The sequence below is a fragment of the Lutra lutra genome, chromosome 1 (assembly GCF_902655055.1).
Source record: "Lutra lutra chromosome 1, mLutLut1.2, whole genome shotgun sequence".
NCBI classification, from domain to species: Eukaryota; Metazoa; Chordata; class Mammalia; order Carnivora; family Mustelidae; genus Lutra; species Lutra lutra.
In genome coordinates, this window is record NC_062278.1 from 96,530,789 (window position 1) to 96,543,913 (window position 13,125).

At 43.2% G+C, this 13,125-nt stretch overlaps 1 protein-coding gene across 10 annotated transcripts in view; it reads right to left on the reverse strand.

Moving 5' to 3' along the window:
- The window catches only part of TNIK (TRAF2 and NCK interacting kinase), a 385,411-nt gene that overhangs the window by 371,602 nt on the left and 684 nt on the right, over nucleotides 1–13,125 (reverse strand). The gene's annotated exons all lie outside the window — the stretch shown is intronic.

Genomic DNA, 13,125 nt, shown 5'->3' on the forward strand with positions numbered 1-13,125 from the left:
ATCTGATGCAACTTGCTGTGGATCAGGTGATAAGCAAGGAAGCAGAGACCCTGCTTCCAGAAAAGAAAAGAAACAGACCTGGCCTCAAGGGGACTGAGAATACTCACAGTAATGCCCCTGCTGCTTTGTAAACCCCAAGTACCTTTTAGGAACACGCTCCCAAATTAAAGGAGGGGGTGGGCACCCAGAGAACAAGCAAGGACTTTGGTTCAGACACCAAAGAGGGATACCAAGCTCTCAAACTTCTGCCATTTACATTTTCCAATAGAGAAAACAACCCCCTGTGTCTGGGGCTGGGATCTCTGCACCTCTCACGTTTTAAGTGTTGCAGATATTTCACTGAATGTGTACCATCTCCCTCTCTTCACAGAGAGGCTTCCTCCTTGGGAGGGGGCCTCTTTGTTCCGATGGATGTAGAGACCTAAGCTAATTAAGGGCGAGCACTCTTTCTGGGGCCACCAGTTAAGTGGAGATCTAGGTACCCAGGTGGTTGGGTTCCAAGAGATTTCCCCTGCTAATTTTCAGTCACTCAAGGAAAACAAAGGAGTAACTAAGATTGAGTTACCCTGATCTTAAAGAAACAGTGTTCCTCCTTCCTCCTCTCCCCAGCTCCCCTGCCCCACCCCGTCAAAATGTGTAAACTTCTGTATTTCTCACTTTTACATCTGTTCTTCTCCCAAAATAAAAGCTGTTTATATTCAAGAAATTATGACTACAATACCAATGCGAGTTACATCTTTAAAATACTCACCGAGAGAACATATGTATTGTTCTGACCCAAGTGTGTGCAGTGTTCTTTCGCAGAGTAGCATCTGGGTATTGGGCTTCAAGGGGAGCTCCGTAGGGCTTTTGTTTATTCACATGAGAAGAGAACCCAGTTCTCTCTGACTGGTGCTAGAGCTACCAGTTTAAAGTAAAGAAAAGAGAGGAGTGCCTTTTTAGGAACAGCAAGCACTTGGCTTTGACCTAACAATGATACGCTTTCACCCATGCAGATAGATGGCTGAAAAGAAGCCATGTCAAATCCATAGTTTCCCGGGTGTAAGATACCACCACTGCGGGAAACTTTGTTTCCCAAACTTGGTCCCAGGAAGAACTTCTTGAATGACACAGAGAGTCACTGGCAAGTAACCCCAACTAGAGAGTCGCTAACATTCCTGATTAAAATGCTTGCACAGTTCGATGATACCTCAATGATATTAAGACCTCTTCTGAAACAGATGGATCTGCCCCCCGACACACACCAGCTGAAATATTACAAAAAACTGAATCATCTTTAACTACGTATTCCTTATATCCAGGCTAATGATGATCATCTCATAACATTTCCCTTTAAAATAGGCCTTCTAAAGGTGGGGGTGGGAGCGGTCTTTGAATTCAATTTCTTAAAAGCATCTTCCCAGCAGTAAGTATGACATAAAATTTTGATACATATTCATTATCAAGTTGTATACAAAGTTACCTTAACAACCCCAAATTAAAAAAAAAAAAAAAGAAAGAAAGAAAGAAAACCCCACCCAATATAAGCAGTGTGTTTATCTAAGAATTACAGATTAAAATAACAGCACAGGATATCTTGGTAGCTAGGTAAGAGATGTTTACAGATTGTTGTTACAAGGAAAGTCATATCCTTTTACCTGCTGCCTAGATTACAAAAGTCCATTTCATTTTTCCTTTCACAAAATAAGTAACTCCAAGCTTTCAGGCTTCAAACAAAAGTAGAGCTGAAGGAGCTGTGAATACAGATTCCTTTTTTTGCCTCTATGCAAATACCAGCACCTCCTGGGGCTTCAAACTGAATCCCTACCAGTCCATAGGGAAAACAGGAAGTTAGCACCAAAAAGATGCATCTTCTTGGTGGTGGAGGTGGGGTTTCTGTTCCCTGAATTAAACTTGCTAATAAAAAAAAAAAAAAAGGCAATGCAAAAAAGAGTCCAGGATTATCACTTGTAAGTGTCTCAACTTTTGCAGGTCTTGCTTACAAACAATTCAAATGCCTATATTAGCGTGAAGTTTCAAATTCCATATTCCTGAAAGTATGCGTCTTCCACAATTTGAAGCCATACGCCTTTATGAAAAAGTTCCAGTTACCTTATATAAATAAATCACTATTTTCTACTCGGCAACATTTTCAGGCATACTCAAATTTCTGTGGATATGCTGTGTTTTTCCAAAACAACCTGTATTTAGTAAGTCATTCTTACAATTATTTCTTTAACATATGCTTCTCCCCATTCATTAGACACCAAGATCCATGAGGACGGTGTTCACATGTGTCTTCTTCACCACATCCTCAGCGTCACAATGCTAGGCACACAGTAGATGTTCCATTAATATTTGTTGAATGAATGAATGAACCAGCGTGAAAGAAATGAGAAAAAAGAAAGCTGAATTTTAAAAATGCAGGCCAGTGATTCCAAACTTACGAAGTACATCAAAATTACCTGGAGGGCTTCCTCATGCACAGGTCCCATTCCCAGTTTCTGATTCAGTAGGTCACAGAAGCAGGACCTAAGAGATGAGCGTGAAGCTACTGCTCCAGGGACCCCACTTTGAGAACCACGTCGAGGCAGTTAACCCGTCAACCAGCTCTTAGAAAAATCACAATGCACAGGATAACATTTACTAAAAATCTACCAAGAGCAGACTCCTCCACTTCCTACTGAGAAGGCCACACAGGTCCTCGCTCCAAACTCTATCGAATTTGCCAACACAGGACATACGTGCGCAGGGAGGATACACAGACACGTGTCCAAAACAGCAAGAAGTCATTAGTACAGTCGAGCTAAAAATGTTTCATTTCTCCAGTGCATTTCTTTATGATGTATCCTACTGTGCAGTTTAATCTATTTTTCTCAGATGGAAATTACTAAACCGCGATGCATGGTCGTTCTTTCTTGCACAACCCCACTTCATTTCATTTACTAATGGGAGTTTCAGCTGAGGCCAGGACATGAAATGCAGCGAGGAGGCCCATTTTAAAGCTTACTGATGTTGTATATATTTTAGTGTCTGTAAGGACCAGAGCAATGAACAACACTCAGTCCTTAATTATCACAAAGTAAGCAGAGGCATTACTAAGGTATAGATTTGATCTAAACCTGTCACGAGGTTTAACAAGAGGATACACAAAACCAGTCTAACAGAATCCCAAGCTCGAACTCTGATCATTGCATAGGTTTTCAAAGAATGGCTAGCATTAACTTTCAAATGCATACGTTTCTCATGACCCTGTTCTGAATTTAAGTGCATTTATGACCAAATTATAATCAGAGAGGGTATTTAATTAGATAATGTTTGCAAGTATGTTGAAGATATTAAGTGCTCTATAAATGCTAAGTATTATTATTATTATTATTTAAATACAGTTTGCAATTACTGCTTACAACCTATTCCACCCACCACACTGCTATAATTTAATTACAGGCAGTTAAAAAAAATTAAAAAACAAAACAAAACAGAAAAAAAAAGTGTAGAAGTAGAAATGATAAAACAATGTCCATGTAAAGTCCTGGATTTCCATCCTAGGCATAAATAATTTATGAGCATTTTAAATGAAGGGTTAAGGTATAAAATCTAGTAAAGAAGGCAGTTGGCCTCCACAAAGCTGACACCCCCAAAGGTGTGTCAATTTTAATAATTTCTCACCTATAAATGGAAAAGAGACTGTGGTCCAAAATGCAAGGCCCTTTACCCTTCTGGCTGCCAGCTGCGTCTTCCATTTTCTCCACTGTAATCTTAAAATATCTATAACCACCTCAAAGAAGGTACAACTCGAGACTTTGACTTTGATAATTATCTGACAGATAAAGGCTCCAGCATGGCCCCCTGCTATAACATATCTTCTGGTTCATCTTGCTGGTCTCTGCATCAGTGGTCTGCAGTTCTTAAAAAATGGAAACCTCTGAGCCCGATTCCACATGTCTTCCAGACACACCTGCCGCGTGATTTTCCAAAGAAAATGACAGATTGAAGGAAAACATGCCTTGTACCCAGTGTACTGCTAATCCCCAAACGGTTCACATTTTATGTTTTCACATTTTCAAGGCAAGAAGAAGAACAATTAACATATTCTAAACTGACCTTGGTTGTTTAAAAAACAAAATCACAATCTAACACTCGAGCACCATAAGCTCATCAAAGAGAGGTTGTGCCCAAAAAAGAGGCTTCTGGGAAATCTGAACTTTAGGGAGATAATACATCAGATAATTCTGATATCCTGACAAGGTCTATGGGGCAAATAATGGCCATGTGAGTCACTATTGGCAGTGGCTTTGGGGCAGGTCAGTTGTAAGTGCAGTCATTTCATAGCTCTATGACTTTTGGTAAATTAATTGATTTTTCTAAGCCTCATATGTTCACCTATAAATGATACACACCTACCTCAAAGGAAATTTAGAGGAAATCTGACAGTATCAAGAGACTTTGAGGTCATTTACACACTTTCTTTTTTTTTCTCTTTTAAGATTTTATTTATTTGTCAGAGAGAGAGAGCACAAGCAGGAGGAGGGGTCGGCAGAGTGGGGAGCACCAGGCAGAGGGGGGACTGGCAGGCAGAGGGAGAAGCAGGCTCCCGGATGAGCAAGGGGCCGGATGCAGGACTTAATCCCAGGACCCTGGAATCGTGACCTGAGCCAAAGGCAGAGGCTTAACCAACTGAGCCACCCAGGCGTCCCTCATTTACATCTCATCATAAACTGCACTTCTAAGAAATTATTCTAAGGACACAGAGATCTATACAAAGATGATGTATGTTTATTGACACACTATCTACAAGAAATAACCAAAAGTTCATCAACAGGAATTGGTTAAATATAATAAGATTCATCCCCACAATAAAATGCTAAGCAGTCATTAAAAACATATGATTAGAAATTTGAACCCTGACTGACTACTTGAAGAAATATTAAATTACATACTAATGTCGAAGCATGGTAATAGAATTGTCGTGATGTATTTTTAAGAGTGTTTATCTTTTAGAGATGCATACTGAGATATTTACAAATGAAAGGATATGATGCTTGAAAATAATATGGGGGAGGAAGTGGACGGAGCTGTAGATAAAACAAGACTGGGTATGAATGGATCATTGTTAAGTTGGGGCTCATTCTACTCTTCGGTCTATTTTACGTGTCAGTTTTATTCAGATTAAATTCACACTTCACAAAATTCACCCTTTTGAAGTGAACAAGTGATTTTTAGTATGTTCACAGAGCTGAGCAACCATGACCACTGCCTAATCTTAAAACATTAGCAGTCCCTTTCCACCTCCCCTCAACTCTAGAAACCACTAAACCCCTTTTCTTCTCTATAGACTTGCCTATTTGGGGCATTTCCAATCAATGGAATCCTCTAACATGTGGCCTTCTGCGTGTGGCTTCTCTCACCCAGCATAATGTTCCTCCATATTATAGCACATATTAGCACTTCCTTTCACTAATGAATGATACTCCACTGTACGGATACACTACATTTATTCACTCAACAGTTGGTGGCCATTTGGGTTGTTTCCTCTTTTTGGCTAGGATGAATGATAATGCTACAAACAATTGTGTACAAGTATTTGTTTGGATATATGTTTTCCGTTCTCTTGGGTATACATCTAGGAGTGGAATTGCTGGGTCACATGGTGACTCTATCATTTAACATTCTGAGGAACTGCCTACCCGTTTTTACAGAGGGGCTGTACCACTTGACATTCCCACCAGGAATGTATGAGCATTCCAATATTCCTTCGACTTTCACATAAGTTTAAAATTCCCCATGGCGAAGAATTTTTTAAATTATGTTACAGAAAAACATTAACAGCATGCAAAAAGGGTGACTATCAAGTTTAAAAAACAGGTTGCAGGGGCACGTGGCTGACTCAGTCAGTAGAGTATGGGACTTTTGATCTTATGGTCATGAGTTTGAGCCCGACACTGGGTGTAGAGTTGACTTTATAGATAAATGAATAAACAAACAAACAAAAGCAGCAAACAACTGAAAACAAGTTTTTGAAAAAACAGGTTGCAGATAATTTCAACAATGTGATCTTAATTTTTAATGTTATCTGGTTAGCGGGGCACCTGGGTCGTGCAGTCTGCTGGGTGTCCAACTCTTGGTCTCGGCTTAGGTTGTCATCTAAGGGTTCTGAGATCGAGCCCCACCTCAGCTCCACACTGAGCAAAGAGTCTGCTTGAGGCTCTCTCTCCTTCTCCCTCGCTCCCCACTCCCTACCCCGCTCGCTCGCTCTATCTCTCAAATAAATAAACAAATCTTTAAGGGGAAAAAGGGGCACCTAGTTAGCTACACATAGAAAAAAAAAACCTACTAAGCCATACACCAAAAAGAGTTCTGCAGCCCCAAAGGCCATCCTGGTGGCAAGTCCTAAGAAAATCAAATCTATGCACTGCCTTCGTGCAATTCACTGTGTAGTAGTGAACATAACCAGGATAGCAAGTTCTTTTTTTTTTTTTTTAAGATTTTTATTTATTTATTTGAGAGAGAATGAGAGCTCGAGTGGGGTGAGGCACAGAGGGAGAAGCAGACTCCTCTTGAGCAGGGAGCCTGATGCGGGGCTCAATCCCGGGACTCTACAATCAAGACCTGAGCTGAAGGCACATGCTTAACCGACCGAGCCACCCAGGCGCCCCCCAGGATAGAAAGTTCTATGTGTGATGTCAGTTTTGAAAGGGTGTACAAATGGGATGGATACTACTACCTGAGAGAAATCAGGGACAATTTTGTGGGAAAGGTGGCATCTGAATGCTTAGTGTTAAGCTAGTAGGTACAGAAAAGGGCGCCCACTAAAGAGCATCCATGGGGAAAAGGAAGTTGTTCTCTGTGGCAGGAGTCAAGGATTGGTAGTCAGAACCGCAGCGCAGGGCGGGAAGCCCAGCGGAATTATAGCTGGCCTGACTGTTGTGATGAAGAGCTCAGGCGTGGGTCTGTAGACGGTGAGGAGTCAGGGAAGGCCGTGAATAAGAAATCCCGAGACCAAAAATGCGCCGCCTGAAGAGCAATGTGGCTGCAGGGACTGGTACAGAAAAACTAGTCGGGAGAAGGCTGGTGGCAGACGCTTCGGGAAGCAAGTCTTGTCACGGCTGCTGCCCAGGGGACCATCCCTGCAGTGTTTGTAGAGAGGAATGGAGCAAAAGGCCTCAGGCAAGAGACAGTAAGGAAGGTCATGAGAGATTGGGGTGAAATCAAATGTGTTTCGAGAATTTCCAGGCACCCCTAGAGACAACTGGAGAACAGCCTGGGTGTGTAAAAAGTAGAGAGCGAATCATCTTTCTCTAGAGGGAAATAAGCTTCCAACCAGAATGAAAGAAATTACAAGCGGAATTCATCCAACATTTTCTATTTAAGTCCTCCCTCTCTCTCCTCTAGGAACCTTATATTTATATGAGCAGAATAACATTTCATTCAAAAAATATCATCCAGATTTTCTTGGAATTCTCTGCACACTGCTAGTTCAGGCCCTGTTCTAAGGCAGCTACTTCCCCCACAGATATGGAAGAACCAATTTGACACAAAAGCATTTTTCAAACCCTAAGTTATCCCAAATTCCCTCAGAATCACAGACTCAGAGACGGGGGGGGGGGGGGGGGGGGGGGGGGGGGGGGGGTCGGTACTCAGCTGGGCGTGGCAGCCATGATCCAATCACAGTAGCTCAAAGCCAGGTGGACATTCAAACCATACCCCCAAGGAAGGAATGGGATGGGACGAGAAGGGCGTGGAAGAAGAATACCAGGGCAGAGACACAGAGACACAGCAAGAAGACTCAAAATGATGAGATTTCAAGAGCCTTACAGGTAAGGTGGCAGGCAGTGTGCTATTTTCGTGAAGGAAAAAGGCTGGGTATTCTTTAGTCAAGAAAATATTCTATGACCTCCTAAGCAGTTACTCAAACAGCAAATAATGACTTATATTCGCTTTTGTACTAAGATTACTCCAGTTAGTAATGGACACTGAAAATGATTATGCACATTTCTCTGATGTTCTGATAACTACCACTACACACTATTTCATTATGAGGCAATGTCATGGCAAAGAAAACACCTGTTTTATATCTCAAAAAAACAACAAATGTACCTAATTTTAAAAAGACTCTGATATTATTTTAAGATACTGTCATCTTATAGTTCTTGCAACTTCACTAAATTCTTATTTAAGACCAAATTTAATTAAGTGCTCTGGGATAAGGAATTAATGTTTTAAGATTTCTTAACCCCCTGAGACCTCTGACCTGAAGGCTTTAAATACAAGACAAATATTCTATCATTTCAGGTGCCCACTCTCCTCCCCAAAACACAAACTTTGAAAAGGCACAGGCATAATAAATGTTGTTTTACTTAAATTATGGTAATCCATAAAGAGGGGGAAAAGTTTAAAAAGAAAGAGAGAGAGAGAAGAAAAAAAGAAGAAAGTTTTAATGAATAATGCTGATACCTGACACCGGTTTAGAAATACACTAGGGGCGCCTGGCTGGCTCAGTCATTAGAGCATGCGACTCTTGATCTCGGGATTGTGAGTTTCAGCTCCATGTAGAGATTACTTAAAAATAAAATCTTTTTGGGGTGCCTGGGTGGCTCAGCGGGTTAGGCCGCTGCCTTCGGCTCGGGTCATGATCTCAGGGTCCTGGGATCGAGCCCCACATCGGGCTCTCTGCTCAGAAGCCTGCTTCTTCCTCTCTCTCTGCCTGCCTCTCTGCCTACTTGTGATCTCTCTCTGTCAAATGAATAAATAAAATCTTTTAAAATAAAAAAAATAAGTAAATAAAATAAAATCTTTTAAAAAAAAGTAATGAATGCTGACCCTGGGGCAAAGGTCAACCTAGGCCCGCAAAGAAACATACAAGGTCATCTTGACACATAAGAAAAAAGGTGCTATTAGAAAGATGCCAGACCTTCTGTTATCTTTTTCTCAGGATCATTTTCAATTAAGTGGAATCACTGGCATCAAATGATAGAATCAAGATTCCCATAAAATTCAATTTAATCATGGAACAGTATATTTGTGTAGCGCTGTACGGTTTTCACAACATTGCCCTAAACACTTTGATTGTTGAAGCCAGCATATGAGGAAGCAAGCGGTTGAGATCATTCCCATTTTTAAATGAATTATGGTTACAGGACTTACCCAGAGTCACGAAACTACTATGACATGGACACAGAGCCCAGTGCTCAGTCCACACCATTCACTTACTCACTAATTTGTGCATTTATCTGTTTATGCAACTACCTGCAATTACAGACTCCAAGACGAGCAAGACCTAACCTCCGGCCTCATGAGGCCAGAGTTCATTAAGTAGGCAGAAAATAATCCCCACACCATTTATAACACCAGGACAGAAAGTGTGGCAGGAAAGATGTGCGCAAGTCTTCCAGATGAAGTCAGTTCTTAAATCTAGGTCTTAAGGGACAAAGAAATAGCTGGGCCTAGAAGGCAGTGAGGGGCAGGGGAAAGACGAGCAGAGGTCATCTAATTCTGTTCACACAGAAAAGTGAGTGCGAGTCCTGGCAGAAACTGAGAGCGTGAAGTCAGCAGCAGCCAATCTTGGCCTTGAATGCCTGCCTCCGTGGGCCAAACTAAGGACAGCCAAGGTGCTCAGACTCAGATATATGCCAATCCCCAAAAAGCTTTCTGGGCTGATCTCACCTCATATGTAATAAAGCATACCGGTGGCAAATTTCATTTCTTTTAATACTGTGATGTCTTGAAGGGAGAATGACTCAAGCCTTGAGTTTGAATGAGTAGATTGTTTTCCGTAGCCTATGTATGTATACACACATTTCATACACCCACACGGGTAGTTTATAACCATAACACTATATATGAGTATCCACATAGATTATGCAAAACATACATAGGACTCTATAAACCTCACATGCAGAGACATCTGAATAATGTCATGTCCAGACTGACCCCATGGGACCAATTCAGCTGGAGATGGGTAACTGAGAGAGAGTACTATGCAGGACAACCATCTGTCCTAGATGATTCAGACCGTCATTTGCCAGCAGGGGAAGAACTGGGGTGGGGGAGGCTGGAACAAGATGAATTCCAAAGGTAACTTACTGCTCCACAGTTTTATGTGTTAGGAGCTTACCTGCATGAAGCAGTTTTTCTAGTCTCGATAAATACAATTCCATGACTCTGGTGAAATAATTCCTCTCTGCCATTTTTTTGTGCTCAGGCAGAAAATGTATTATTGATTTCTGATTCAGCCACAGACAGTGTGACTTAGAGAAAAGAGCCCTGAATGAGAAGTCAGGAAACCTAGATTTTTCTCCCCAAACCACCCTTTTTACCTCTCTCACCCCCAACCCAGGGAAGACAGAGCTGTGTGACCTTGGACAACAACTACACCTCTCTGGCTTCAGCTTAGTATTAAATGAAAGGAGTGGCTAAGGGTTCTCCAATTCTCTTCCAGCTCTGAGTCTATGAAGTCATCCCCTTCCTCCAACACTTAGTTTATCTCCAGAGCTCTAAAAATTGGGACTAATAAAAATGGATTCAGATCATCTCTTTTCTAACCAAAGAGGATGCTGTTTTATCTTACTTTCTAAAACCATCCAAATCTTGCATAATTTAAATGATCAGTGCTGTCACTGGTTGCTCTGGTTTAAATTATGCATTGTTGCTATTTGGGGAAAATTTAGACTGGGTCCAGTCTGGGATCACTGGCTGAGAACAATGAGCCCCCAAAGTGAGAAGGATAAAGGCCTCTCCAGACAGGATCTGCTTTTAATGCACTGAGCTCAGGGTTTACAAAAAGAGCATTGATTGTGTACATTAAAGAACCACGGAAACAGCAAGGGACTGGTTAAGGCTGCAGCAAATTCTCCTGGATGCCACTGACCTTGGCTGCATTTCAGGGGTCAGGCTTTCCCTGCAAGGTTCTCAGCAGGCGGGCTTTTCTGAGGGGTTAGGAACAAATGAGACCTCTCATCTAGATAAACCCACCTCTCCTAATTTGGGAAGACAGACATTATCTGCCCTCTGGTTTGTGGAGATCACCTAGATGGCCTGTGGACTGCACACCTCACCCCCTACAAGATTGGCCATACCCCTCAGCATCCAGGAGGCATTTGTCACTACATCTGCATTTAAGTCTTCCAGCCAGCAGTTCCCATCTCTAGAGCCGGCCTTGGCCCTCCCTCTTTACACACCTCCTGCAGGCAGAAATACAGAGGCAAAGCACTAAGCCCAGGCCACAGAGAGCGATTTCAGTGAAGCCTGCAAAGATATCTTTTCAAAATACAGATCTCTGGAGCACAGGCCTCCTGTGTGTGAATCACACTCCAGGCAGGCTGGTGAGCACTCGTGGTTGCTCACGAGCCTGCAGGCTCTGTGCTCCATATCTCAGAAAACCTTCCCCAGGAAAAAGCCCACAAGGGACACCTCTGACCAAGCCCAACTTAAAAATCGCATCGAAGAGCTTTCCATTAGAGAAGCAATGACGAGATTCTAGCTCAGGAAAACCACAAGGCTTGCGCATTGTTCAGACTCCTTCCCCCTACCCCCCCACCCCACCCCCTACTGGGCTTTGCCACTCTCCTCTACCCTGTAGTCTGGGCCATCCATCCACCTGATTAACCCGCTGGCAGCAACTCCCAGCGTAGAAAGTAGGGCAGATGAACACACACAGTCTGTAAAGCAGGAAACCACAGTCTTAGCCAAAGCACCCACCCTGTTACCAACCCCCACGCCCAGCTGCCCAGGGGGCAGTGGGTTCTGAATGTGGCATTTCTGCGCCAGGGAAATAGACAGCTTACTGTAATACTACATGAATGAGCTTTTGCTGCCCAATGATCAAAAAACCATTTCAAATGGCATCTATGTTCCTTCTCAACCCCTGGACTGCCTTGCAGAAACCTCACCTCTTGGATAAAAAAAGAGGAGGGGAAGTTAAAAAGGAGCTGTGTAGGGAGAGAGGATTGATGAGACTAAAGAAAAAGTACCACTTTGACTGTAAAGGTAGCTCTTTAAAATAACCGTGGAGAATGAGGCAGTGTCAGGAGAAGTAATGAAGATTCAGGTCTATAATCCCAAGATTTAGGAATGGTCTAACAATATATGCCTCGGGAGGGCGTGTGAACTTCCCAGCTTCACCCATCCTGGGTGTCTGTATGGAGAGACACCATCAATTCCGTCTCAACCGCCCCCCATGCTTCAAGTATATGTGTGGTTGTTTTTTTAAATTTTATTCTTGGCTCAGGAGAGGAAGAAGCCATCCTTAAATTGGTATCCAATTCTTCTCGGCGCCCCCCCCCCCAACGCTGCTGCTGCCTCCATCCCCACCCCTCACCCCCTTTTCGGCAGGCAGCATCTAATTAAAATGGCAAGAAAGCTCTGCCCCCTTCCCCGAAAGAGTGTGCTGGGAGTCGAGGGTGGGGGTGGGGAGTCGTCGAGGCTACACTGGAATTCCTGGGATTCTGATCTCAAAACAACAGCAAAATGGATTCTATAGCAGTGATGTCTTAGTCAATACAATGAAAAGGCGTCTGAGGCAATTCACGTGAAGGTAAACGCAAACCCGCGGGGCTGGAGGGAAGTAGATGCTCTCTACAAAGGACTGGCCACAGACACAGAGCGAACATGAACACACACACACACACACACACACACTCACGGGAGTTCCGGTCTGACTGGGGAAAATCTGAGAACACATCCTTTCACCTGCTTAAGTTCAGCCATAAAACTGAAATGTCAGAGGCACCAAGTCAGAAAGCACAGGCAGGGCTAAGTTAAACCATAAATAAAGGTGAGTGGCAGACTGGCACAGAAGAGAGCGCTGAGAGGGAGTCAGGGCACGGAAGGCGGAAAGGGGGTAGTGGAGGCAGATGCCATCTACAAGACCAGCATTGCAATAGCTGTCCCCTTGGAGCGGCAGCTTCGGCTTCGTGGGGACAGTCGGGCTCACAATGTCATCCTGCAGGTGGCTGGAAAAAGTGAGTGGCCAGTGCCTTTATTCACGCTGCCGTTATTCTTTTTGCAAAAAGGGACAGTGGGGTCTCGCGCCTTGGCACGAGGTGGCCGTCCGGGGCGTGTGTGCATACCACGCGCGCGCGCGCGCACACACACACACACACACACACACACCACGAGCGTTGCATTTCATTTTTACGGCTATTACAC